Source organism: Enhydra lutris, unplaced genomic scaffold (genome assembly GCF_002288905.1).
Source record: "Enhydra lutris kenyoni isolate GAN:26980312 unplaced genomic scaffold, ASM228890v2 scaffoldscaffold1, whole genome shotgun sequence".
NCBI classification, from domain to species: domain Eukaryota; kingdom Metazoa; phylum Chordata; class Mammalia; order Carnivora; family Mustelidae; genus Enhydra; species Enhydra lutris.
In genome coordinates this window covers 45,892,492-45,917,993 of record NW_019154085.1, presented here as the reverse complement: position 1 = coordinate 45,917,993, position 25,502 = coordinate 45,892,492, and the positions used below count along the sequence as shown (strand labels likewise).

The 25,502-nt window shown below is 55.2% G+C and overlaps 1 protein-coding gene across 1 annotated transcript in view; it reads left to right on the top strand.

Annotated features, from left to right (window-relative positions):
- The first annotated feature begins 300 nt into the window (after positions 1-300).
- The window catches only part of LOC111156745 (histone deacetylase 4), a 285,367-nt gene continuing 260,165 nt past the window's right edge, over positions 301-25,502 (top strand). Inside the window, exon 1 of the mRNA XM_022517915.1 lies at positions 301-317. The gene's annotated coding sequence lies outside the window, so the exon portion shown is untranslated. The remainder of the gene's footprint in view (positions 318-25,502) is intronic.

Sequence of the window (25,502 nt, the reverse complement as noted above, 5' to 3'; positions counted from 1 at the left end):
TAGCCAAGATGGAGGCCGCGGCCAGGCCCCAGCGGCCCCCTGCCTCAGCCTGAGCACAACTGTGCGCCCGCTAGGCGCTCAGGCACGCAATCCTGACCACTAGACCCGCGCACAACAGTTCTCCGGGGCTGCTGAGTGGAGCTCGCCAGGGCGAGGGCCCATGTTTACAATCACAACGCGCTCGACTCCCTGCGCTTTCTCAACCGCGAAGCGCCCAGCGGCTGGCGCCTGGAGCGTCCTTTGATAACCCCGCCCCCTAGGATTGGCATCTCGGGCAGCCAATGGGGACCAGGACGTGTGCTGGAAGGCGGGCAGAGGTGGAGCATCCCTACCTTTTGTAGGGCGTCTGGCCTGGCGGTTGGTGGCCGTGGGACGAGGGGCGGGAGCACACGGGGCGGTACTCGGGGCCCCAGTGGGCCAATGGAAGGACGGCCGGGCGGCAGGGGAGGGCGGCCGGAGGGCGGGGCCGAGCCGTAATTGACGAGCTCTTCGTTAGAAATCGGGCAGGGGGGAGGGGCCCGAGAGGGGAGGTGATGCAAGGCTGGCGCAGCCAATGGCTGCGGAGCCGCCGGCTGGGGGGCGGGGCCGAGGCGGCTGACGGGCGTCGGGCGTGGCCTATCAGCTCCCAGCTCTGTGCTGGAGGGGGGAGCGGCATCATGGTTCAACGTGGGTCAATTTTTTGTGAATGAGGAGGGGAGGTTGTGGGGCCGCCGCCGCGGAGCACCGTCCCCGCCGCCGCCCGCGCCCGAGCCCGCGCGCCCGCCCGCCCGCGCCCGCCTCAGCAGCCTGGGCCCGGCGCGCCGCGGCCGCGTCCCCGCTGTCGCCGCCGCCCCGAGCTCCCGCCCGCCCGCCGCCGGCGGTGGTGGTGGCGGCGCAGGCTGAGGAGATGCGGCTCCGAGCGCCCGCGCGGGGCTAGAGCGCCCGCCCCGCCGCCGCGGTAAGCGCACCCCGGCCCGGCCCCGGCCCGCGGGCCATTGTCCGCCCCCCGCCCGCCCCCGCCCCCGCCCGCAGGCCGTCGGCCCCCCGCCCCCCCCCGCCAACCTTCCCCCCCCCGCCGTCGCCGGCCCGGCAGGTGGACTCCCGGGTCCGCGCCCCGGCCCCGGCCCGTGCGCAAGGCCGCGCGTGGCGCCCAGCCCGTGGGTTTCCGGAGCGGGAGCCCGAGCCCGTCCTGCACCCTTCGCTGCAGCCCGGCGGCTGAGGCCGGGCCCGGACGGCCGGCTGGCCTGGGGGGAGGGGGGAGCACGCGCCCGGCGCCCGCCCAGGCCGAGCCATCGGCAGGTGGGCCGGGGGGCGCCCGGAGTCGGGCGGGTGCCGTTTATGTAACTTTGTCCAGGGCTGTGAGTTTGCAGAAAACGTCCCTGCCCGGGGCTCGCGGCGCGGGTGCCCCGGTCCGTGACGGGAGGGGTGGGGGTGCTGCTCGCGCCCCCGGCTGGGTGCCCGCAGGCTTTCCACAGGCCGAGATGTGGCCCCGTCCTGCCCAGACAGTGGGAGCCGCGTTTCCCGACATTGCAAAAGCATACCACGGGATTGTAAGCAAATTATCTCGTATATACATTTAACGTTGGAATATTTGACACTGTTACAGCACGAGACCGCGCGTATCAGTTGGAAAGGCCGGGGGTGGAACCCAGTGTACTCATTTAATGCACATCAAAAATTTGTAATAACTTGCAGCAGCTGATATGAGTGTTTTCTTTATTGCATGTTGTAAATTGACCTGCTGTGACACAATTTTCAAATAAAGCGTTGCAGAAATTAAACTTAAGTTATTTTAAAACTAATGACTTTCTTAACTAAATCTTAATTGCATTACTGTAGAGACCTGCCTAATTGCTTGCTGAGAGCCGCGCTGCCTGCCCTCCGTGAGGGAGGAAGGGGCCTGGGTAGTTACTTTGCTTCCTCTCTTTTCTCTACTCAGGCTTTTCTGTTTATTTCCCACAAACCACCTATGCATGGAAGGCCTGGGAGTAAACATGTAAACAGCCCTCACCCAGTGCCAGCCCAGCAAGATTCGGGGAATGCTGGTGGGTTTGCACCTTGGCCTGGTTTCACTTTTTCTTTTGTAATACGATCGTGGTTGCCTGGAGTTTTAATTGCCTGTGATAATTCCGCGCATTAGGTTAGGGATGGTTCTATGAAACTGATGTGGTTTCAGAATCGAGCCAGGGAAGGTGGTGGTTGGTGACGATCAGGGAGAGGAAGGAGAGGCATCGAATCAGGAAAACTCAGCTGCTTGTACACGAATATACACTCCAGCAATTACAAAGCAACAAAAGTTATTGCAGAATTTTGCAGTAACTATGGCAACACAATTACTCTATTATAATTGGAAATGCAAAATGCCACCCTGTTAGAAGTTTCATCAGAATGGAGTTTTGGATATCAAAAATAGGCAAGATTTAATTTTTTTTTTTCAGGTAGCTCCTGAGAATTCTAAAATCTGTGTTCAATTATCTATTTTTAAGACTGATCAAGCTTTCCCAGATATTCTACTCCCTTGGATCTGTGGCATCTTTCCCCAGAATTCACATTTGTGTGGGAGGCAAGTATTTTCCTGCCTTAAAAACCACACACCCTGACACATTGTAAGACTTCTATAGCTTTCTGGGTTCTGGGCTTTTATTTTAAAGATCAGATACCATCCTAAAGAGAGCGGTAGTCAGAAGAGGAGCGGGATTAATGCAGCAGGCAGATGGAACACTGCCCTCTTTAGGGTTAGTTGCATTCTCCGGCAAGCTGGCAGCAGGAGAGCCTCTGGGGGAGCCTCTGGGGGAGCCCTTGGGGCTGGGGGTGTGGGGGGTGGCGAGCAGATGACTGTGGACTCTGGTCAGCCTGGATGGCCTAGGGAGCAAGGACAGATGTGGCCACAGCAGCCCCGAGCCAGAATGTTCTGTGGTCAGCAGCTTCCCAGCCCTGCAAAATCAAACTGTCCACATGCCATGTTCTCAGAGGCCTTGGGGGCTGTTGCTGTAGCAAGGTCGACAGAGCGGCATGGCACCCTGGCCATGTGCCGCTGGAGTGGCTGATCTTGACTTTCAGAGGTCAGAAACCTGCTTTATAAGGCTGTCCCTCTTGATGTGTACCAGGGGGACTCCAGTTCTGGAAGTTTCCACACGTTGTGGGGTTGCTGCAGTTTAATTTCGTTATAACTCTTTCCTTTTAACTACTGCATATTTATGCCCAGTAATCGACTTCCATTTCCCAGCTTCATTGTGAGGTTTCAATGCAGCATGAATGGCTTTGAATTTCTCATCCTTTGATGTTGGGGGTGGCACCAGAGGAAAGGCGACTTTGTGCCGTCTTAATTGCCAGAGCAGAAGAAACATTTCATCACTCCTGTAGAATCCGGCCATACCGTTCTCTATTGAAAACGGCTGGGCTTTCATCGCTCAGAAGCTTTCCTGAGTAATAGATTAATACCTGATGTAGGGAGCCGGGGCGGGGGGTGGAACGCAGGGAACGGGAGACAACTGCTGCACTGGGAGGCCCCGGGCGACAGGCTGTGGCCAGGCTTGCGTTCCTGGACCAGAATCGATGAATGCAGCTGGGGCTAGGGGCCTGGCCCAGCCTCGATGTGCGTGTGTGTGTGTGTGTAAGTGTGTGTGTAAGCTTCAGATTTTGCCCTCACTCTGCAGCCTGTGAAGCTGGGCCCCAGCTCCTGCTCTTTTTGCCAGGGTGCGAGTCCTTGCCCTCTCCGGAGCAGCCCCCCATTGATCCTGGGGTGGGAGGGGCAGGCATCAAGTTTGGGAAGGAGTTTTGTTTCCATCTCAGACAGTCGGCATGTGCTGGGGTGTTAGGGGGTTCGGGGCCACTGGTCTTGACCTCAGAGAAAGGTGTAGCATCTTCTGGTTCAAGTCAGTCCATGGCAGAATTGATGCTGCATTTTAACAGATCTTGACAGCATATGTTTACAGAGTGTTCCTCTTGGGGAAAAAAAGTCCCGAAGTAAGATCTGTGAGTTCTCTTCCGAAGATCAGTTTTCTCTTCTGGGGTCTGTTTAGGGGTGCAGGCTTGGCCGTGGCATCTGCGGCCAGTTGTATGCCTTTTCTGACCTGCCTCCTACTTCATGTGCCAGAGGGAAGGTCCAGGGCCCTACGTGGGTCACCTTTCCTGTGATCATCCATGTAACGTTGGGACAGATCACCGTCTGCATCACTCAGTGTGGAAACTGGAACATCTCCTAGTGAGCAGGTCCTACCGCTAGCTGGTGATTGTAACAGACCAGTAGCTAATGTTTCGTGAGCACCTGCTTGGGGCCACGTTTTGTTGTTAAGTACTTGGTCATGTGCATCCCATTTCCCTCTCCCAGGGCCTTTTGAAGCGGTTGCCACTGGGCCCGTTTTGCAGAGGAGGAACCAAAGAGAGAAGTGGAAATGGAGCATCTGGTACTCCTGGCTATATCAAGTCCCAGATGCTGATTCTCCCTCTCTTCCTGGCCTCTGCAAAGCTCAAATTCAGTGTTGCTGAGGTGTTTGGAAGAGCATAGCCTCTTTGAGAAGATGTCTGTTGGGAAGATCTTTTGGGTTCAGTGGGGTCTGGGAAGTAATTCAGGTTTTCTCATGTTGTCTGCTGTCATGTGTGTGGCATCGTAGGACTGGAAGGGATCTTAACAACTGTGTCAGCTGATGGTCGTTGCATCCTGTGCTTGGACCTTCTGAGCCTGTCTGAGGGTCGGCAAGGATGGTGGAGGGCAATTTGGGCTCCACGTCCATTTCAACCAAAGCACTTTGGCCTTCACTATTTTGTCTGCAGGATTGCCTTGGAAGATTTTATTGGAAGAAAGCATACTAAGGACCAAAAACTTTGAAAAACTACCAATTTAATCTATTCTTACTGTCACACCAAGCCAGAAACCTTAAAAATAAAATACTGACAGACTTAACAGCATAAAAATTAAAGAAGATTCTTTTTGGCAGAAGATTCCATAAGTGAGGTTCAGAGACAATGAGAGAAGTATATAACAAGACGTGCCTATATGAGCCTAATAGCTAATATGTAAAGAGCTTTTGCAAACCAATAAGGATGAACATCCCTATTGTAAGTTGAGCAAAGCCCATAAATAATACAAATCACATGAGCTAATGTAAAAAGCTTAGCTTTATTAATGGACGGTTTCAGGTGAAAGAATCCATTTATGCCCACAGTATCAGCAGAGGTTGTTTGATAACACCTGTTGGTTGGTATCACAATTCCTATCTTCCATAGTTTCTGTGAAATCAAAATAAATTATTATGTGGCAAGTACTTAGAATGGGGCATGTAGTGAGCACAATGAGCCAACACAAGTGTTGGCTGTTACTGTTATTTGTTCTCTAGAGAGCAAATCGTAATTACTTAATTACTCTCCAGAAAAGTTTTATGTGTCAAAAATTGAAATGGTGGTTTCTCTGATCCCAGTAATTCTGCTCGTTGGGACGATTTATTCTTGGGAAAGAATATGATAGGTGCTTAGATACCTAGATAGGTACAGGGCATGTTATGAATAATGTATCACCACATTACTTATAAAGGCGATACTTATTAAATACCTTTTGGTATTTTCGTCCTGTAGGATGTGGGTGTGCAAGCTCACAGACCAGAAACGTTTGGTGTGTTGAGAAAGTAGGTCTGAGCAGTAGTACTAGGAGGTCCCTTATTATTATTATTATTGTTTTTTAACTACTTGGGTCTCTAAAGTGATAATGGTGGTCTTCTGGGGTGTCAGGGAGATGGGATGTGAGGGACTATCTTGACTTTACATAGATGTTGGTACTGTGTACACTTTTGGTCTGAGTGTGTATTACTTTTTTTTTTTTTAAAGATTTTATTTATTCATTTGACAGACAGAGATCACAAGTAGGTGGAGAGGCAGGCAGAGAGAGAGGGGGAAGCAGGCTCTCCACTGAGCAGAGAGCCCAACGCGGGGCTTGATCCCAGGACCCTGGGATCACGACCTGAGCCGAAGGCAGAGGCTTTAACCCACTGAGCCACCCAGGCGCCCCTGAGTGTGTATTACTTTTTAATAGTAATGCTTTTTTTTTTTTTTTTTAAGCCTGGTATTACCATTGGGGGATAAACACTCTTGAGCTTTATTATTTATAAAGAAGAAAAGCCAAGTCCTTGGGAAGTTGATAAATATACTTAGCATTAGAAGAATTAGGGGATTTGTTTCCCTGACTCACCTGTAAGCTCTCCTGGTGGGGAGCTGGCTTCCTGGGTCTGGGCAGTCCTGGTCTGGTCCACGCCATTAGTCATAGCCTAAGTGGTCTCCTTCAGAAGTAGATCTGTCCAGTCCATTCCCTTGCTCGAAACCCTGATCCTGGCTTCCTACTGTTCTTGGGCCCTGGGAGTTCTGTCTGATCCTGGCCTCTGTTGGACCAGCCTTCCTGTCCTGTTTGCTGAGCCTCAGCCCCTTGCCTGCTTTGCTTTGCTTTGCAAGCCCCTTTCAACCCAGAGACCTGGTACACGCTGTTCCCGTTCCTCCCCGCCAGCTTTCTTCATCTCCTCCTTCCCTGACCCTCATGGGTACAATTCCTTCAGTCCCCTGACACACACAAGCCCAGCATCCTTTTTACCCCTTCCTCACAGGATCCAGTTGTGGAATACCAGTAGCCTTCTGGGTCATTGTAGTTGAGGGTCCTCTCTCCCTCACTGGGTGTTTCGTGGGGTGGAGGCACTCTGGGGCTGACTGGTGGGGTGACTGAGGAAGGGGCATGCCCTTGGCCTGGACGGGACCTGCTCCTTGGGCCTCACAAACCTGTTCCTGCCGGCACTTTGGAATTGCCCATTTCCTCCCTGCCTCAATCTGGAAACTGCTTGGTCCTGATTTTGGAGATTACATGCTGTTAAGTAGACACTGTCCATACAAGTGGAGTGGGTTCTGGGGGTGCAGAGAAGCGCGTAAGCTTGTCCTACGCCAGGCCGTCCCCAGGCACCGGGCTCAGAGGGCTCACCACTGCTTTTACTAATGACATTTCCCCCCTGTTTGCTTTGTGTCATAATTAATGACATTATGCAGTCGTTTCTTAGGTAGCCTCATAATTTTCATATGATACTTTCATATGGGTGCGGCTGTAAACATTTTGTCGACTGCTCTGTTCAAAAATGTGGATGTTCGGCTGTGTTCGTTTACTATTGTTTATGAAGTATCCTATCTGTGAGAGTCAAGTGCTTTTGTTGGACTGAAGTTGGAACCTGAAACAATGAATGATTCTTGGGGCCTGAAAGCCTGAGCTGACCTTCCCCATGGGGGTGTCGCTCAAACAGGGACGGAGCCAAGCGTTCCCCCCGGGAGCAGCTGCTCTGTGTGCTGCTGTTTGCTGGGGCGGGTCTTTTTCAGACTTGGGAAGACAAGGTTTGGTGGCCCTCCACTGGGCCCTCTTTGGTCGGGGAGTCGGGATGACGCTTGTGGTTGGGAGCAGGTTTCCTTAAAGTTTTGAATGGGCCAGTTATTATTTTGCGAAGCCTCAGCCTCACCCCAATGCAAGTCCAAGAGTCAGGTCAGAGGGGGTGGCATGAAGCAGCGAGTGCTCCCTGCGTTCGGAGGACTCGCTAGCAGGTGCAGAGCGCCCCGCCTTTCCCCCCTCCGCCCCACCATTTTGACCAGGAAGCTCTGGCCTCTGCCCTGCGAGCAGAGACATGGGTGGGGACAGGAGGAAGAGGGGATGAGCACACACAGGTGCACCAGGTCGTGGGGAGCCAGTGGCTAGGGAACAGCGGCTGTGGAGACGGCCCCAGTTGGGTTGGGGTGTTTTTTAGCCAGAGCCAGAGTTGCGGGGTCAAAACAGTGAGCTGTGAGGGCTCCCAGGCTGGAGTGTGTGAGGAGGGGTGAGCTGGACACAAACCAGGGGGCTGGCTGGCGGCTCTGGCCTCCGCGAAGGACTTCCTCCCCTGCTCATGGGTGCTGTCTGCTTGTAGCTTCACCGAGGTTTCTGTCTTCTCTCCGATTCCTGTGAGGTGCCAGGCACCTGGCTTCTCTTGTCTAACCTGATGGAGGCAGCATGGTCGGCATGTGGGTGTGCGTGCTTCCTCTGTGAGGCCCCCTGGGGGGGCCCCTCTCCTGAACGTGCTTGGCCAGCAACACTGGCGCAGAGGGCTTGGGCGAGAAGTGAGGGTAGCCCACACTAGGGGGACATGGGAGGCCCTTACCTCATCCAGCCAGTGTTCCTGAGAGCTGTCTTCTGGGTCCAGGACTCCTTAGAGCAGCTGTGGAGTGAGCTCTGTGGGAGTGAGCATAGAGAACATTCTGGAAGGGACCTGGGCCTGCCTCTAATCTAGCTGTTGTTTTTATAGGTGGGGAGTCAGAGGCTAAGTCTGATCTCCACTTGGCCTTTGCGAGGGCTCTCTCCAGGTAACTGTGTCCTCAGAGTATCTCGGCGGAAAGCGGGGCCCCAGTAGGGAGGGCAGATCATGGCGGGGGGCTTGGGTCCTTTCACGTCGACACCGAGACTCTCCCTCTTACACCTGCTGTTCCAGCCCCACAGGGCTGAGTGGTTGGAGTACTCTGATGAGCCTGAGGGCCTGACCCCCACTTCCTCTTGGGGGCCAGACACCTAGAGGAGGTGAAGTCACCCAGCAGGGTCTGCAACCCAGTGGGGCAAGGCTGGGCCATGAGATGAGTGGCTTTGAGGAGTGTGGCACTCACGGGGGGCAGTAGCCCTCAGCCCCTGTGGGCCTTTAGAACAAGCCATGAGGGGTTGTTTGGGAAGAACTGCCCTGGGTTAATACCCTGTCTGCTCTGGAATTATGTCTGATTTTGCACTGAGAAGGTTGTCCTGGGTGGCTTTGGTCCCCATTCCTTGGAAAGCCTTTCTTTGCCAGCACAGGGGCGCTGTCATCCTTTCCTCCTCAGACGTCCAGGCTGGAGGGACACATGGAAAGACACATCACTTTTTGCCTCCATCTCCTTGTGAGTTCCTTCTCTGAAGCACATTGTTTTCTTTTCACCTTTGCCATCCTGTTGGTTTTGCGGTGGCCCCGTGTGTCCCCTCTTGTCGGCATGGACAGCAGTCCCCTGCAACATCCCACCTGTCTTGCATTCTTGCGTGCCCCGGGGAAGCCTGGGCTGCCTGGGTCCCCTGCCCCCAGTGGCTGTGAGCCTCTCTGGGATTGGGCCCCCAGCAGAGGAGTGTCCGATCACCTTTTCAGGCTGATGGAGAGAGTTGACTTTTTGGGACGTGGGGTCCACAGACAGCAGTGTAAACTGTATCCCCAGCTCTGTCCCCAGATACTGGCGGAATGGAGAATGTTCATCTAAACATTTGCATTTTGAGGAAAGTGTTATTTTCTGAATTCCTTTTTTTGGGGTGGGGAAGGGCAGAGGAAGAGGGGGACTTTCTAGCAGTCTCCACGGCCAGCATGGACCCAACGTGGGGCTTGATCTCATGATTTTGAGATCTCGACCTGAGCCGAAATCAAGTCAGACTCTCACCAGCTGAGCCACCCAGGCGCCCCCAGAATTCTTTCCATTAAACAGCAGACGGGGCTGAGCGACAGGCTTGTGGTAGGGCTCCTTGGGTGGACTTGCTGTGGGTGTGGGTGGGGCTCATGACTTGGGGGTGTATTGGTTCTGTTTCTGGGGTGCTGATTGGCCTGGCATGTATGGGAGGGGTCTACAGGTGAGGACATTTTGGCTTCTGTGGCTCTGGGGTGCTGAGGATAGACACAGGTGTTGAGTCAGACCAGGGTTGAGACCAGTGAAGTGACCTTGTCGCCCGACTGGCGCTGCCTTGTTTCTGCACGTCCAACATACTGCCCATAGCAGGGGAGGCCGGTGGGGCTGTTGCAGGGCCCGGGAGCCCGTCCCCAAGGCTTGGCCCTTCTCTTCCACCTCTCCTCGGGCAGGTCTCAGGGAGGCGGTCATGTGCAAGAGCCGCGATGGTGACTTTGGCATCCCTTACGTAACTTCAGGGCTCCTTGAGGTCTCTGTGCTGGCGCAGGCCATCTCTGGCTGCACCTGCCGAGGTCACAGCCGGGTGAACACCTCCCCGGAGGACCTCAGTAGCATCGGGGAGCTGGTGTCTTTGTCTTCGCCAGCAGAGATCCTGTCTTGACCGCTCAGCAGCACCTTGCCCACTGCTCGCTGAACAGCGGCAGCTCCCAGGGCACTGCTGTGCACGGCAGGGACCCGGAGGCCAGGCTGTGAGCTGCACACAGGGCTTGGGCCTGGCTGTGGCTGTCCCACTGTGCCTGGCCCTGGACCGTGGTGCGATTCATCCCCAGGCCAGAGGTGCTGAGGTCCGCAGCCCCGAGGCTGAGCCTTGAGCATGCGTGATGGACAGCTCATGCTGGGGTTTTGCTGTCTGTGATGCTCCCTGGCATTCTAGAAAAGGGAGCTGTCCCAGGACCATGCAAACGCGTGTTGCAAGTGCAGTGGCAGGTTTGCTCCCTCGCCACTCGTCTTTGCCCTTCTTGGTCACGCACTAGCATGGAGCCTTAGCCGAATGGACCAAGCCTTGCTCACCTGCTGCCACCGGGCTGCCGTGCTGTCCGAAGGCCATTCCATGTGCTGGTGGCTCGAGGGAGCCTGTGTGGCCTGGGTGCATGGTTTGGGGTGGAGGGGGCACAGCAGGGGTTGAAGGGGCAGTGCTCCTGGGGAGGCTGGTGAAGAGCTTGGCGACAGGAGGCTAGGTTTCTGGTGCCCGGTGGGCATGGCCTTCCATGGGTGGCTCTGTGGGTATGAATGCAGGGGAACAACTACGGTCTTATTGTAGGACCTGGTGGCTGTGGTGAATGGAGGAGCTAGGAAGCGGAATACCAGATTATGTCCTTCTTGGGATTATAGAGTCTCTCAAAGGAGTCTTGAGAGCAAGAGCAGGAAGGTTATTTCCAGGAGCTGTCCATCAGATGGGATCTCTCTGTGGCGGATTCACAGGGCACCGTGTACTGCAGGGAATTAACTGACTTGCTTTCAGGAAAGGTGGTGAAGAGTTCAGGCAGGGCTTGATCCAGCTCCTCCACAACGTCATCAAGACGAGTTTGTTTCCTTCCCTGGTTTGGGAGAGTCAGCTTATGGCATAAGAGGGTCCTGCCAGCTGCTCTCAAGACTTCATGTACCCTGGTTTATGCCATTAGGAAAGACAGCATATTTGTCCCTGGCAAAGTCTTGGATTTATTCTGCTCAGTATGGTTGAGGTCACTTGTCCACCTCTATACCATCACTGGCCAAGGGTATGGAATGCAAACTGGCTCAGCCTCTTCCAGAAGCTGCTTGAGGAATCTGCTTCCCTTGTGTGGAAATCACTGTGATTCGAAGGATGGAGAGAGAGGATGGATGCTGAGGAGGGACCTAGTGCATGTCATCCTCCACAGAGCCCTCTGCTCTCTGTGGCCCTAGCTGCAGATCCAGAACAGTGTTCCGTGGGAATTGCTGTGCATGCTGCTGTACTGAACACAGATTTTATCTCGGAGGTCCTGTAGCGGCCCTCTATGGAGGTCATGGTGGTGGGGGGAGAGGGCTCAGCAGGGTCTAGAAATGAGGGACTCACTGGGACTCACTTCTGTGGCAAAGGATGCTGAGCACGCTGACCTTCCTGGGTGCCCTTCTCCCAGGTGTACCCCGGGCCCTGGAAGGCAGTGGCATGTGGCTAGAGCTGGCCAGCTGGCAAGGTGGATGGGGTGATCTAGAAGCTTCATCAGGGAGATTCCTCCATTCTCTCCCTCTACCAGCTGGCCTGGATGCTGACAGCCCTGGGAGGGGCCCTTGGAGTGGGGGCAGTAGAGCCACGAGATGGCAGGGGCTGGGTGTCCTGATGCCTGTGGTTGCTTCCTCCTGACTGATCCCCCAGGGATTCCCTGGGTAGTGCTCCCAGGCAACCCAGGAGAGCCAAGGAAGTTATCTGAGGAGGCCCTGGAAGGCGTTGGACCCCTGCTAGCTCTCCTGCCCAGCACAGAGGTGGATACTTCTGAGGGTATCCTGAGAAGTCGGCGCGGGTCCTGCCCACTAAGCACACTCGGCCTGGCAGTTCCAGAAGTTCCCACCGCACACGTCTCTCTACAGGCAAGGGGTGCATTGCGGAGAATGAGCTTTGAGATCAGGTAGTTGGGTTGCAAAATCCCATCTTCACAACCCTGCAGTGTGTCCGTGATCTGATATCCAGCTTCTCTGTCCCTCAGTCTTCCCAGCTGCAAAGTGGGCATGAGAGTCTCCGCTGGGGAAGATTGTTGTTATCATGGGAGATACAGGGGTAGTGGCCTAGCTTCTCTACATGCCACGTGGAAACGTTGACTTTCTTTAGGTTCCTGTGACCAGGAACCACCCCTGCCCAGCTGTGTCCTGCGATACTTCTTTTGTGCTGGGCACTGTGGTCTTATTAAACGTTCTCCGCCTTCCTTACTCCCAGCGGATGCTTGAGCAGGCTGATCCCTGAGGCAGGTGGTGGGATGGTGGGCAGCTTGGGTTTGAGCCCACGCCTCGTTCCTTAGGTGCTGCTTGGAACGCACAGTACAGCTGTCTGCCCCTGGGAGAGGGGAGTGCAGGGCTCGTTTTGCAAGGCACTGCCAGGTCAGAGAAGCCGAGTGGTGAGGGGCTCTGCATTTTAGGAAGGGGTCCAGGTACGTGTCTTGGTGCAGCTGTGTACAGGCTGCAGCGTGGCCACAACAGGCCAGGCCTGTTTTCTTTGCGCACGATCAGAGCAAGGTGCCCCTGACCTCACCAAGCCGTGGGGACCAGTGTGATGCCCCTGTGGGCTGGGGGCCTCGGCCCGGTCATCTCCCCAGGCGCGGAAGGGTCTCAGCCGGAGGCAGAGAACTTCAAAGCCCTGCACACCCCTCCCCCAAGGAGGTTTTCCTGAGGTGTGGGGGAGGCTCCTGGGTTCTGTGCTGGTGGTGGTGGTGACCGGCCCTGCGGGTTGGGCCGGGCAGGTGCACAGCTGGACAGCGAGTGGTGGGACTGCGGCTGGGGAGGCCTCTCGTCTGTCTGGGTCGAAGGTGTTCCTGCTCCTCAGGAGCCCTGCTTGTGGCCACCCTGGTACCTGTGGGCAGGGTGGCCGCTGCAGCAGGTGACCTCACGGAGGCCACTTGTCACCAGTGCCCCGTCTTCCCTCTCTTTATTTCTCAGTTCATTTCTGGGGTGGACGGCTCTGGTGACTGACAGGTATGGGCACACATACACACGCGTGTATGTGTACATGTGCACGCGCGCACACATAAGTGTTCATGTGTATGCACACACAGACCTGTGTACGCGTGTGCATGCACACAGACACGCATGTGCGCACATGCACACACAACACACACATGTGCACACCTAGACACATGGGCATGTGTCTGTGTGCACACAGAGACACGTATATACGCATACACAAGCATGCTGTGTGTACATGCACACATGCACATGTGTTTGTGCACACAGGCACGTGTTTGTGCGCATGTGCACAGAGACACACGTGTACCTGTGTATGGATGGGCATGAACACACATGGGAGCGCAGGTTAAGTATGAGAGTACGGCTCCTCTCTTGTGCTTCCTGCAGACTGAGCCGCTCGTCCTGGGCCACCCCGCACTAAATGAGGAATGGCAGTTTCTGGACTGAGGTGCCCTGGTGGCGGTTGGGTGATGAAATTCTCCCTCCACGTCGTGCAATCCTCACCCACTTCCCCAGCTGTAGGTGCTGTGGCCGCCTGCCCTCCTCGGTGCCCCGCCTGCTTGTGTCCAGCCCGCAGGCCTGGGGCTGTAGTCTTGCCCGGAGGCATTCGGTTTCCGTCCCATCAGTGGGGCCCGCGTCCAGCTGGGCCAGGACCGCTGAGGCCAGCCTTGCCTGCTGGCTCCCGGGCTGAGCTTCTCTCTTGCCTGGACTCTATGGGTGTTTCTTAAGGAGGTGCAGCTGGCGCCCGCGGAAGTGGTGTGCTCGTGGCATCGAGGCGCCGGCTCCCTCACTTCTGTGGTGTGGGGCTGCTCTGTGTCCGGCTTGGACGTGGTCGGAGTAACCCATGCAGCTCCTGTGGAGGGCTCCTGCCCGTCACTCAGCTGGTCCCCCAAGGCCTCCAGCTGCCCCGGCCGCCACGGGACATGACCTGCTCCCGGGGGCCACGCTCCTTGGTCCCCATCAGCCCGCCGGCCAACGAGACCTTAGGAGTGGCATTGGGTCTGGGCCTCATGTTCCTCTCGGAGCTAGGACCTCGCCTGGCTCTGGCGGTGGCCCTCTCACCTGTGGTCTCCCCTCCTGTCATTGCCATGCCCCTGGCTCCCTATTCTCCCATCCAAGTACTAACCAGGCCCGACCCTGCTTAGCTTCCGAGATCAGACGAGATCGGGCGCGTTCAGGGTGGTATGGCCGTAGACTGGCTCCCTATTCTCAATGGCATTTGGCTCTCCGTGCCACTGGCCTTGACCCTCACCCTTGAAGCTTCCTGCCTGGGACCCTGCCTCCGGTCTTCCGTCTTTCACCTGCATCCTGACTACGTCAGCCTTCCCTGTCTCCTAGTCATGGCACACCTGTCCTGAGGACCATGGCTTCCCATTGTCTAGAATAAAACTCGGGTCCCTTGCCTTGCCTGTGGGGGTTGTAGGGCTCCGTCCAGCTTCCCTTCCCCAGATTCTGCTGTCTGTGCCCTTTGCCTGGCTGCGTGGACCAGCTTCCACTCTGTTTCCTGGGCTTTTCCATCCTGGGCCCTCGTGTGTGCCTGCGTTAGGGGCTTGTGTGGGCTTCCAGGATAGCGATAGGGGACCGCCTCTTTTGGATGGCTGGATGGCTCCCTTTCGATTCGCTAGTGGCCGAAGGTGTAGTCATGATGTCCTTGTCGTCCCCGAGCCTGACCATCGTTTCTCCTGGACCCTGTCCTTTTCCTGCCTTGTGATGAGAAACAGATGAGGAGGCCACAGGGGCTCTGAGTCCTGCTGTTGTCACCCTGTCCTCTGGAAGTGCCCGGGGCTGGAAATGGCTAGAGTGAGGCCAGGTGTGTGTGTGTTGCTGCTGCCAACCTCGGCCCCACTGATGAATTGTGCTGCCTTCGAGTTGCAGGGCTCCTTCCCATGGGCTTAAGGTCGAGACGTAAGGAAGCAGATGGTGTGTGTGGCCGCCCCTTCCCACAGCCCATCTCTGCCTTCCAGGTCCTTCCTCCTAGGGCTGGGCTCCCGGTGCTGCGCTCACAGCTGGAGCCGTGTTCCTTGGGTTCTTACTCTCCTGCCCGCTGCTTCGAGCGGCCCCCAGCTGCTTGAAGATCCTTTTCTTTGCTTGCCATGGTGTGAACGAGGTTGGGAGGCCTCAGGCTCAGGGAAGCAGAGGCTCAGGCTTTCTCCCGAAGGCCTGGAGTAGAGCTTTTTTTTTTTTCCCCAGGGGGCTGGGGAGGGGGCTTCCTCCCACAGCAGGAGGGGCCCTTGGGCCTGTGTGAGAGAGTGTCAGGAAGAGGCTCTTCCCATGGGAGGCCCCCCCCACCAACGTGCTCTGGACACCCACATTCCTGTCTCTGGCCCTTAGGCCCAGCTGCTCTGTCAGGGTCTGTGCTCCGGGTGGGCCATAAGGGGCTGGGAGTGTCTCCTGGCCTTGTCACACCGGGGGAGGGGGGTGGTCTGAGTCTCACCTGCTTCATTTTCCCGTGGCCCTTTTCAGCCAGGGGTCCCATTCCTAGCTTCTTTCCTCCCCTGCTGGCCTCTGTTCCTCCTTGGGAGAAGGCCATCCTCTGCACTCTGCAGGCGTGTGTGGCCTGAGCCTCACTTTGCATTCCTGTTCCCCTGGCCTGGCCCTTTTCCTCCATTTCCTGGCGTCTAGGACTGTCCTCTGTGCTGGCTGGTGTTGTGGGAGTGCCACAGCCGGCTCGGGGCACCGGCGGGAGGGACGGCAGTGGATAGTGGAACCCTGGTCGGTCCCCGTCCTTGCGATGCTGCTTTACTTGGGACAGAAAGGAATACTTTGTAGTCATCAGGCAAACTTGGAGCATGTTGGATTGGGAGAATGAACTTTCGTTTGTTGCTTCGCCAGGGACTACGTCCTTGCTGCTCAGAGGGGCCTGGTCTGGAGTAGCTGTTCTGGCCCCCAGCCTCTCTCCCTGTCACTGCCCAGCCCAGCTCCATCAGGCCTGTTCTCCAAGCCCGGCTCACTCTCCCAGCAGCCAGTAGTGTTCTCCTCCTTTCGGATCCCAGGCTCAGAGACCTCTGAGTTGGAATGTGAAGGACGGGGCTACTTAGTGACCGTGCCCTTCTCCAGAAGACGCGGCGGCCCGGAGCAGCACGGGGCCTCCCGGCTGGTGAGGACACTGAGGGTGCTGTGGTGAGGTGGGCCCAGGGCATGGGGATGAGGGATGGCTACAGGCAGTGGGTGTGTCTTGTGGGCACTGGAAGGCTGGTGTGAAACCAGTGAGCTGGACAGTCACGTATGATGCTACAGTAGGAAAACCAGTGAGCAGAGAACACGGTTGTGTTACATGGCAGAATGGACATTTCACCCATTTTTTTTTTTTTTTTAAAGATTTTATTTACTCGACAGAGAGAGAGAGATCACAAGTAGGCAGAGAGGCAGGCAGAGAGAGGAGGAAGCAGGCTCAGTGCTGAGCAGAGAGCCCGATGTGGGGCTCGATCCCAGGACCCTGAGACCATGACCTGAGCCGAAGTCAGAGGCTTAACCCACTGAGCCACCCAGGCGCCCCTCACCCATGTTTTTAGATAAAATGTAAATTGTCTCAGAAAGCTCCCTCGGGGTAGGGAGTGATGGCTTCTCCTGGCCTGCACCTGCCCAGGGGAACACCGGTTCTCCCCATTGTGGAGGACTTGGAGTCTGGGAGACCCCCTGCCCATGGCCCTCTGGGCAAAAGCCCTTCTTGGTCCCCTAGAGATGAGAGCCCTGTGGCCAATGCCGGGATGGCCAATGGAGGCCCCTACGAGTTAGCTCTGTGGTTAACACGTCAGAAGGGGAAGTATTTCTCTTGTATGGCCTGGGAGTGTGTCTTATTAAAGCATTTGCAAGATCATCAATGTTAAGGGAACTAAATTGGGAGAATAGATCAGCGACATACATAAGCAGTTACTATAATTGGGGAAAGTACTATTGATTTAATGTGCATATGTGGCAGAAGCATGTTTGATGAGTGCCTTGATAAGAAGAGACAGGCTGGGTGTCACAAAGGTAGGCAAATAAAAAAAATCCATTAATTCTTCTGTTCATTTAAAAAAATGGTATTTCCGGCTTTTACAGTGACAGTTTAATAATGAGGGTGCCTAATTTTAATCTGTTAACGTGGGTGCGTGCCCTGCCTAGCTTGGGAAACCAGCACCTGTTGGTGTGATTCTGAGCCGTGGTTGATTGCCACGGGGAGCGCAGAGATCCGGGGGACCTCAGGTGAATTCCTAGTCTGTCGCCCCGCAGGACCGTGTGAGCTGTGCGTCACCCAGGTCTGCCCAGGGAGCTGCGTGCTGAGCCGAGGGAGCTGGTCTCAGCTGAGAGAGCGTGTGTGTCACAGGGAACTGGGGTGGTGGCTTCGTGACGCCCTTTCCAGGGTGTCTCACCCAGGGCGACTGTCATGTCACTGGTGAGGCTCTCTGAGTGCGGCGTGCTGGCAGGGTTCAAGCGAGTGACACGCATCTGTTCCAAGATGGGCTCATTCCCACTGCACCGTCCCACGACATAGCTAGTAATTTTGAAACCACCGGGGACAAGTTACAAATGTCATTTACCAGCTCGGGGTGAAGAAATGAAATTAACTTTCATTTACGTTTTCTGCATGAGAATCAAATATACCTTCTTCTCTCTTTCTTTTCTTTTCCCTTTCGCATTTGAAAAATGGGTTTCCGTTCCCCAGAAGTTAACGTTTTCCGCATGCAGATGTAGTTAGAGACAACAAAGAGGCATGTTTGTGTGGTCCTGACTGCATAAAAAGAAAGGGGATTGCTGAATTGTAAATCACACTTCTAGAATACTCTGAGACCCAGCCCCACTTGCCAGCCCACCGCGCGCTTGCTGGCGTGGGGAGAGGGGCAGCGCCCTTACTCTGAGTCCCTAGACTGTGTTGTCCTCGGAGCAGGCATGTGAGTCACGTGTCTGCTGACAGCTCACTCCCCACCAGCACGCTCTACCTGTTCTGGTGCGTGTGAGGGTGGCTGGGGGCTCAGTGTCATCGCTCCCACTCAACGTCTTAGCTGACTGGACACCGCCGTGACCTGCAGGTGCTGTGGACGGGGGCTGTTGTTCCGTGGCGAGGGCTCACCGTGCCCTGGGGAAAGTGACTGCTGCTTGCCCTTATTTCTCTGACGGATCGCAGGCCTGCGTGGAGAGGGACGCCCTCTTGGCACTTGCTTCTGTGAAACTGGGGACAAAGAAGGGTAATAGGCCATGCAATAAACCGTTTGGGCAGTTCATTGAATTTCTGTGTTTGTACAGCTAGCTTTCAAAAAAAAATCTTTGCTTGTCATGGCGGCAGGAAGCACATGACCTCAGATTTGCTGTCCTAACTATGTTACGTGTCCAGCTCAGTCATGCCAAGTGCATTTGCATTGTTGTGCGACCAACCTCCAGAACTTTCTTGTCTTATAAAACCAAATCTCGGGACATAGTAGACATCAGTTCCATGAGTGTTTTTAAAGATGGGTGGCTCTTACTGTCCTGTCATTTGCCAACTGTGAAGGAAAAGATGGGAAGAGACAAATGTTTGTGTATACAGTAATTATGCATATATGCAAATATATAAGACACATGTGTACATGTCAGGACTGTGTGTTAGCATATGGTGGATAGGAAGTGCGTGTAACCTGCTGTGTACTCCGTGTTAGCATGAGGTATGTGGCATGTCAACTGTACACACGCGTGTGCGAGTGTGTGCACACAGTGACTTCCAGGGGCCTCTGGGGCATGTCCCTGAGCAGGTGGAGCATGGGCCTTCTGCAGCACGTTCCTTCCCACTCCTGGGCACCACATTCTCCAGCCTGACCGTGTCATTCCCTTTCCCTAAATGACGTGGCTCGTGGGCCGCCTCCCTGACCCCATGTCTCCTGTTTTGTAGCTGGTCTCCCCGCTGTGCACCTGCCAGATGGGAGCCTCTGGTCTGAACTCCTTTCCCACCCCAGTTGCCTGGCAACCAGCTGAGTCCCCCGTGCCCCTCAACTGTCAGTGCCTTGGTTCAGGTGCTGAACTTTGCTCACAGCCATGATCCCGTCCTCCCTACTTCCTTGAGACTGATGCCGAGGCGGCACCGGCTTATAGGTCAGAGGCCAGAGGGTCCTGAGTGGCCCTGCCAGGGAGGGGGAACCTGGGGCAGGGCAGCACGTGGCCTAGGGGTCTGAGCAGAGGAGGGAGAGTGCTGTGGATGGAGAAGAAGGCTAGCGGAGTCAGGACTGCCTGCACCTGCTGGGCATCAGGCTGGCTCGGGGCCACAAGGCACAGGGCCCTGAATGATGCCCTGGGGGTACGGGGGGTGCAGGGGAGGGGCTGGCACTGAACTTTAGGAAGTGCGTGGAGGCCTGCAGAGGCAGCCTGGGGTCAGGGTGGGCAGGTCCAGGATGGTGCGGGCACTGGCGGAGGTGAGAAGGGTTTGCGGACTTGTTGTCTGTTGATAATTGCCAACATACCTGATGTCACCGTATCTTTTCTTTTTCCTTGGATGTGGCCTGCTCGTGTCTCTCCTGGGCTCCCCCACCTGCCGTGGGCCCCAAGACCAGCTGGCCAGGTGGTTGGGGCCTCTGGGGCCAGTCTTCTGGCGTTGGCATGTGAATAGGACCCTGCAGTTGGCAGCTGGCATCAAACCGGTGCTGAGGGGGGAGACGCAGGCCAGGCAGAGCTGTCTGGGGAGGATTTCCTGGGCTGGCATGGTCTGTGCCGAAGGCGACTGCTTTCAGAGATGAGGCCAGAGACAGAGGGGGATGAAGGGACGTTTGGAAGAAGACTTGCTAGCATCTGAGGCTGCTGTCACCTGGGCCGTGGTTAAGTGGCACTGAGGCCTTGTGGCCCAGGCCGTCCTTAGGAGGTGGTGCCGTGCTTGGCTCTGCATGGGCGGGCGGGAGGGTCTGTCCTTGGTCCTGTGAGTGCTTATAGGCATGGAGTCAGGTCTGGTGGCCAAGCCCCGGCTGCTTGGGGCTGTGAGGCGGTGGTCCCCATCCCAGAGGGGCCAGCTGATACGGAGTGACTTCTCTTCTCTGTCGAGGCCCTGGTCTGTGAGGCGCTGGTGCGGCTGCACTCTGTTGTGCGGGAATCTTCTGCCTTGGGCTTATTCATGGAACAGGGTTCCATAGGGACCGCCCCACCCGGCCACAAGTGTGCACTGTCATGTTTGTGACAGTGGTGTGGTACCCTGTGCTCTCTCCCGGGCTCTCCAGGTACATGGAGGCATCACTGACAAACAGGACCGGGTATATTTGAAGCGCGCTGTGTGACGCCAGTCGTGAAAGGCTCCCACAGTAAACTCAATCCCCACAGACCTCCCTTCCCCCTGCCAGCACTTAGGGTCCGCACTCAGCCACTTAGGGTGCCCAACCCAATGTCACGACGTGTTGTGCCTGTGCTGTGCATCAGGCTCAGCCTGTCCATCCCGTAATGGGATGCTTGTACCCTCGACTGACACCCACCAGGGATGCCCATCCCAGCCCCAGCCTGCTGTTTTTTTGACAGTCCTCCATGTATGGTCCGTCAGGCTATGCCGGGGAAGTGCCACATTACTGACCGCGGAGGATGCAGGTTTGGGGCCAGGGCAGTCCCCACTGTGCATCTCCTGTTCCCTGGGTGGTGACAGGTAGTGTCATCTAGGGGATTCTGCCAAGGGGGCTGGGGCCAGGCAGTGCCTTCCTGGGGCTGTGGTGTGGAGTACCGTTGCCCAGAATTTGCCTGCCCTGCTTGAGGGCGATTGAAGCCTGTGGGAACGGCATGGCATGCGTCTGCTGCGGTTGGTGAGTGCAAGTGTGAGTGTGTGCGGCTATCCTGTGCATACACCTATGCAGGGCCTTGGTGGTCGGGGCGGCCATGGGCTCAGGCAGACGTCGGCACAGAACGAGGTTCCCTGGTCTGAGGGCCCGGCTACTGCAGGCTGTGTGGGAGGTCCTGCTGTGGGTCGTGGCTTTTCCCGGGTGGGGAGGCGGAGCTGGGTCCCCACCACAGCTGCTGTCAGCCATCCAATTAGGAGATAGTACTATGTTGACACTTGTGGCGACTCTAATGATTTATTTAGCAGTCTGTAATGCATCCCGAGATGACTTTGAACTGATACCTTGCAAGAAGGAGAGCATGAGCGATGCAGAGATTGGTCCCAAGGAGAGGGAAGAGCCCGAGTGTCATGGCTGTCACCCGGCCCCTGCCCTGCCGTCCCCCGGGTGTCCGGCAGCTGTCCGTGAGGAGCTCTGTGGGCTGCTCGGCACGGTGTCACCCAAAGAGGGCTGTGCCAGGACACCTGGGCTTCTGCCTTGGGCACCTGACCTAGTGGGGCCAGGGTTCTGTTCCAGTTCGGACTTTCCCAGAACGTGGGGTTTTCTCCTTTCCCCTTTATCCCCTGTCGTCAGTCAGGTGCTTTAGTGTCATGTCTGTATCGTAGAGTCCCTTTCCCCATGTGGCCCTTTGGGAAGATAAGGATTCTACACCCGGAAACCTGCCAGTAACAGGTGTCCAGGGTAGAAGCGTGAACTTGTGTGGCGAAGTGCATGGCCAGCCATGCTGTTTCCCAGGAAAAAGCAGTGGCAGTCCCAGACATGGCAGCCCTGAGACTCTCTGTCCGGGGGGGATGTGGGACGTCCGCGCTGGAGGGACACAGATGGCACATGAGCGTATTTGCCCTCTATCCACCGTGACACCCTCTTCCTTTGAGTTCATTGCTTGGGTGGGTTTTTGTCCAAGGGTAACCATGGCCCTCTGTGTATTCCGTGGAAGCAGCTGCAGGCCCACCAGGAAGGGTGGATGACTGTCCCCAAGCGTGTGCTGGGAAGGCGGACATCGGAAGGAGGGCAGAGGTTGACTGTTAATTCCGCGTTTTGATTGTCTGCAATGCTTTTTCTGTACTTTTAAATAAAAATAGCACATTTCTCCTTTTGACAAAAATACTCCTTGTAAATGGACAGTTTCAACAGTAAGTGAGTTTGAAAAGTGGGAACTTGCAGCCCCCACCTCTGCACTGACGGTCATGGTTCTGGGGCCAGAGCAGGCCCGGGGGCGCTTGCTGTGGGGTCACCATGAGAGGTGGGGACACTGGCCACGGCCACCAGTGTGGGCCCCTCGTGTGTCTGATGGCAGTGCTCCTACGGGTCGCTGCTCTTCCCGCCAGCCTGCATATGGCCGAGCTTTGGTCCCAATACACATGTGTCTGGACCAGGAGTTAGTCTGTGCCTGACGCTCCCCTCCGCTGGCAGCTAGGGGAGACAGCTGGTAGCCGGGGCTGCTGGTTCCGGTTTCCCTCTGACTCTGGCTGGGGCTCCTGATACTGGACAAGGACCCAGCAACAGATGTGCCCAGCATTGTCCACGGGTCCTGGGTTCTGCTCGATGGGTCGGCTGGTGCTGCTCACCCAGGTAGCTGGAGTTGGGGGGACATCGGGGTGACTGGATCCCCTCTGCCCTTTCACACAGTAGTGCCTGACTCACAGGGGTTCACTCGCATTGAGTCCAGAGAATTTGGGGTTTGGGAAAACCCACTCCGGGTACAGAGTCCTCCCTGTGGTGAGCAGCACATGCTGCCTTCCCAGGAACCCTGTCTCAGGTTCGTGGGGACCTGTGACAGCCCCACATCACCCAGTGGGGGAGGAATGTGCACCACCAGATACTGAGACATAGTAAAGGAGAGGCCGGCTTTTGGTGGCAGGTGGAATGTCTGTGTCCCTCTTTCCTTAGGTGGCAGCGGCCCTGCCCCTTCACCTTGCTGTCCTCTTGGGGACCCCACTCTCTGTCCAGAAGGAAGCAAGCGAGGCAGCTGGTGGAGCCTGTCGAGACCTGGCAAGCAGGTCAGTCTACCCCACAGAGGCCACCTCCACAGAGCCGTGGGGTGGTACACAGCAGGTGGGAGTCTGCTTTGGCTTGTCAGTGCACAATCCCCTCCCATGCCCTCCATCACTGGTCCTCTAATTCCTCCCAGGGAGTGCTTTCACCTCTGCCGACTCCTGTCTCTTGTATCTACACCCGGACATCCCAAACTCTGTCTCCTAAGGGGGACTATTGGGGATACATGTGCATGCCACGGTTCTCAAACTCTGGTGTCAGGATCCCTTTATGTTCTTGAAAATCAGACCGGACCCCAGAGAGCGGTTGTTTAAATGGCTTATGTGTATGGGTACTTACCATATTGGAAACTAACACAGAAATTACAGAAATATCCATTTAAAACTAAATGGATCACATAGTAATACGGCAGTGTATTTTTTTATGAAAACTGTTTATTATGTAAAACAAAGAATGGAGGGAGAAGAGAGACATCATTTAGCATTTTTGCCTGTTTCTATAACGTCTGGCTTGGTGGAGGACAGCTGGATTCTCCTGTCTGCCTCTCACATTTAATCTGTCATGATTCTGGAAGACTCCACGGTTCACCCATGAGGGAACAAGGGTGAGAAAGGCGAATAGCATCTTATTGTTACCATGAAAAGAGTGTGGACTTCTCCCACTCCCCGTAGAGGCCCTGGGGACTCCCAGGGACCTTGTACCACTCTTGTACCACGGTGGTTTCCTTGTGGTTGAGCACAGGGTCAGGAAGAGGTTTAACCTTTATTAATGGGAGTTGACCAGTCATCTGGCTGATGGAGGTGTCTCCTGTCACCGAGCTGTTTCTCCTTCTCCTGGGACAGTCAGTGAGGGCAGGTTCCTGGCTTCTTGCTGGTGAAGTGCTATGTACTTGTGTTTATGTTGGGAGCTGTGGGAAGGTTACGAGGCTGCATGTGGCCTGCCTGGGGGCACCCCGGGTCCCGCTCGGAGTCCTGTTCTCCTTCAGGGGGTTGCAGCCCTCTGCCTGGGTTGCCCCTGGCCAGGGCTGTCTTGTTGCTGAATGATCCATCAAGTTTTCTTGGGGCTCCCTGCCGGCCGGCCAGCCAGAGTCTTTGCCACTGAAGTTATTTTATTTAGCAGATAACGGAGACCAGTATTGTTTTATCTGGGTGCGTTATCCATTTGAACCCTTAATCTAAAGAGTTTATTTTATCAAGCAGTTTGTACACGTTAAAACTAAGATACAGTTATTTATCAGTTACTAGATGTAGCCATCTGGAAAAAGGATCTGGAGAGCTGGGAGGCCATTTTCTTTTGTTCCTGACAGCCAGTTGTTCCTGTGTGTGCTTGTGTGTGCAAGTGTGTGTGTGCACACGCGCATGCTTCTGAGCCCACGTGTGTGCAGGCGTGTTCATGTATGTGCATGTGCAAGTGTGTTCGTGTGCTTGTGTGTGCAGGTGTTTTGGTGTGTGTGTGAGCGTGTGCTCGAGTGTGTGTTTGGGGGAGTACCCCATCGACCTGCTGCTCACTGCCCATGCTGGTGCCTTTATCCCTTTACCCTCCGCCATCTGCCTGTGGCCTCCTGAGTAGGTGGAAGGATCTGGGCTCTGCTCGGTAGAGCCTGCATTACTCAGATTTCATGAAATACTTCATATGTTACTCTTATTAGAACACACTGAAATGGTGTTTTATTACTTTCAAGTGTAGAGGCTGTTCTGAAGCTAAAAAATAAATCAGTCCCAACAAATTGTGGGGAAAAAACCTCAAGTCTTCTACATGACTGTCTGTCCTAAAACAGCGTTCTTCCAGAACGTAATTGCTCGACCCTCCAGCCTATATTTCATTAAGGATGTTTGCTGAAGAAAATAATGCTTGTTAATAAAGCTTGCCATATAAATAAGACTTGGGGAAAAAAAATCACTCCTTCAAGAGCTGGTTTTTTGATTAAAATTTATTAAAATTTAAATTAATTTTAATTAAGCTCAAATTACCTATTTATTCGAAAATATTTACATTAACAGTTATTTCATGGGTATTTTTTTCTGTCTGATACCCTGACCTGGGTCCTCCTTGGGACTTTCACCCATTCTGTGAGTTCGAGTCGCCATGTTTGTGTCGTCATGGACACAGGATGAGTCCTGTCCTATTTCTGGGAGGTGTAACTGTCTCAGGAGGGGTAATTTGGCAAATACTTTCTGTGTACGTGCAGATCGTAGTAATATAGTGTAAGGGGAATGGACCCACCAGGTAGGTATTAGTTTGGATCTTTCTTTGCAAGATGGCCTTTGAGTACATGATTCTCCCTCTGTCTCCGGGCCAGAAGGGTTCCAGAGTGGGTGAGTGAGTTTCCAGAGTAAACCCTCTCACCAGTCTTCACTAGGATCGGGAAACAGGACAGGACTCACACTCTGTAAGCCCTCTTTCCTCCTTCTGCCTGCTTCCCTACCACTCATTCCAAAGGGCAAATGTCCTGTCTTCTAACAGTACAGTGTCGTTTTGCCTGCTTCTGAACTGCGTGTACATGGAGGCACACAGCGTGTGCTCTGGTGTGTCTGTCTGCTCTTTGCCCAGAGTCAATCATGTGATATGTCCATGTCGTGCATGCTGTTTGTTCTGATAGGTCTGTGCCATCATTTGTCCATACATTCCACTGTTGATGGGCCTGTGGGAGGTTTCCAGGCTTTGGCTCTCATGGATAAGGCTGCCGTGTTGTTC